We start from the raw sequence: 2,964 nt of genomic DNA on the forward strand, positions 1-2,964 counted from the left end.
TGGACTGGACTCTTACACTATTATGTTAGATCCACTATGGACTGGACTCTCACAATATTATGTTAGATCTACTATGGACTGGACTCTCACAATATTATGTTAGATCCACTATGGACTGGACTCTCACAATATTATGTTAGATCCACTCTGGACTGGACTCTCACACTATTATGTTAGATCCACTATGGACTGGACTCTCACACTATTATCTTAGATCCACTATGGACTGGACACTCACAATATGATGTTGGATCCACTATTGACTGGACTCTCACTATTATGTTAGATCCACTATGGACTGGACTCTCACAATATTATGTTAGATCTACTATGGACTGGACTCTCACAATATTATGTTAGATCCACTATGGACTGGACTCTCACAATATTATGTTAGACCCACTATGGACTGGACTCTCACAATATTATGTTAGATCCACTCTGGACTGGACTCTCACACTATTATGTTAGATCCACTATGGACTGGACTCTCACACTATTATCTTAGATCCACTATGGACTGGACACTCACAATATGTTAGATCCACTATTGACTGGACTCTCACTATTATGTTAGATCCACTATGGACTGGACTCTCACAATATTATGTTAGATCTACTATGGACTGGACTCTCACAATATTATGTTAGATCCACTCTGGACGGGACTCTCACAATATTATGTTAGATCCACTATGGATTGGACTCTCACAATATTATGTTAGATCCACTATGGACTGGACTCTTACACTATTCTGTTAGATCCACTATGGACTGGACTCTCACATTATTATATTAGATCCACTATGGACTGGACTCTCACTATTATGTTAGATCCACTATGGACTGGACTCTCACACTATTATGTTAGATCCACTATAGCACATATGTCAGAGTCAAGGCCCGCGGGCCATATCCGGCCCGCGAGAAGGTTTTTTACGGCCCTTGGGATGATCTTGATTTATTATTAGAACCGGCCCGCAGACCGCAGATCTTTTTTTTTTTTTTTTTTTTTTTTTTTTTTTTTTTTAGACCGCAGATCTTTTACACGCACCAAGCGGATGCCGGTCCAAGGTTCCGAAAGGGGGCGAGCGGCCCGCCGGGACGCGCCTGCCGGCCGAAGGGCTGCAGCCCGGCCGTCAGTCGCGGAGCCCGCCGTGCCACGCGCGCCAAGGGGGCGGGCCGAAACCCGGCCCCGAGGCCCTGAGACTTCTGCTTTGTTTCCCCAAACCGCGCGTCACCGCCGGGCCCGCACCACCGTCGGGCTGCAGCCCGAGCGTCGGTGGCGGAACCCGTCATGTGCCGCGCGCGCCAAGCGGAGCGGGGGGGTCAAGCGGGCCGAAACCCGCAGGCCACCCCCTCACCACGAGGCCCTGAGACTTCTGCGTTTGACCCCTACGCGCGGCCCGTCGGGACGCGCCCGCCGTCAAGCCACGAGGGCCAGCCGTCGGGTCGCGGAGCCCGCCGTGCCACGCGCGCCAAGGGGCGGGCCGAAACCAGCGGGGGGTTTCGGGCACCCAACTCGCCTCCCTCCCACGGAGGGAGGAGGGGGGTTTAATGTGAACATTACTGTGCAATCACATATTTAGAGTTTTTACTCAATTCAAGTTTAAAAGTTAAAGTTTAATATTTGTTTTCACTGCATGTTACTTCTCCTTAAACAAAGTGTTGTTTTTGATTTATAGATTTTTGCACTTTATTTTATTGTATTTCAATTTAATTATATTTTAAAAATATTTCAGTTGAGTGGATGATAGAAAATTGCTATTATTGTTTTTTTCTTTGAAGTAAATTTAGCCCACTTTTGCTAAAATAGAAAATATAGGCTACTGATGGTGCCTTGAATACCGGTTTCTTTCATTTAATGTTCATGTTATGGGGATTTTTATATAAAGGAAATTTGTCTTTTGTGTCTGTTGAAAATTAAAGATTACTGACAGAGCCATAAGAAAATATTGCTTTATTTATCTGATCATATTGGAATATATTTGTTAGGTTTTCAGTAGGTTCAATTAGGTTCACTAGACTATATGCGTCATTTAAAAATTTTTCAATGAACATTCGAACAGTCCGGCCCTCGGCTTGTAGCTAAATTTTTTATTTGGCCCTCCGTCCATTTGACTTTGACACCCCTGCACTATAGACTGTACTCTCACAATATTAGGCTAGATCCACTATGGACTGGACTCTCACTATTATGTTAGATCCACTATGGACTAGACTGGCACTGGGAGCAGGCGGGTAAAGTGTCTTGCCCAAGGACACAACGGCAGTGACTAGAATGGCGGAAGCGGGGATCGAACCTGGAACCCTCAAGTTGCTGGCACGGCCACTCTACCAACCGAGCTATACCGCCCCATTGAAGCAAACTAAAACTGAACTAGTTGCAAAATAAACAAAAACAGAATTCTGGACGACAGCAAAGACTGCGGAGCAAAGACAAAGTACATCCGAACATGACATGACAATCAACAATGTCCACATAAAGAAGGATAAAAACAACTGAAATATTCTTGATTGCTAAAACAAAGTAGATGCGGGAAATGTCGCTCAAAGGAAGACATGAAACTGCTACAGGAAAATACCAAAACAAGAGAAAAAGCCAAGACAAGCACTTAAACACTACACACAGGAAAACAGCAAAAAACTCCATATAAGTGACAGTACCTTGAGACAAGAGCTATAGTCATGCATGCTTGGTCATGGTTTGAATTCTTATCCAACACTTTTTGTCAATATCATTTTTCAATGTTTTCTACTGTTGGTTTTCAATGAAAAAAAATGTGCCTGGGCTCCAAAAAAAGGTTGAAAAAACGCTGGCCTAGTGGGTGCAAATGTTCCGGTGTGTTCCAAACACACAAGCTGACCTCTCAGGACCTGGTTAATGACCAACTCTCACACTACCTGGTTAATGACCAACTCTCACACTACCTGGTTAATGACCAACTCTCTCAAACTGGAGTG

Source organism: Entelurus aequoreus, linkage group LG06 (assembly GCF_033978785.1).
Source record: "Entelurus aequoreus isolate RoL-2023_Sb linkage group LG06, RoL_Eaeq_v1.1, whole genome shotgun sequence".
Lineage (NCBI taxonomy): Eukaryota > Metazoa > Chordata > Actinopteri > Syngnathiformes > Syngnathidae > Entelurus > Entelurus aequoreus.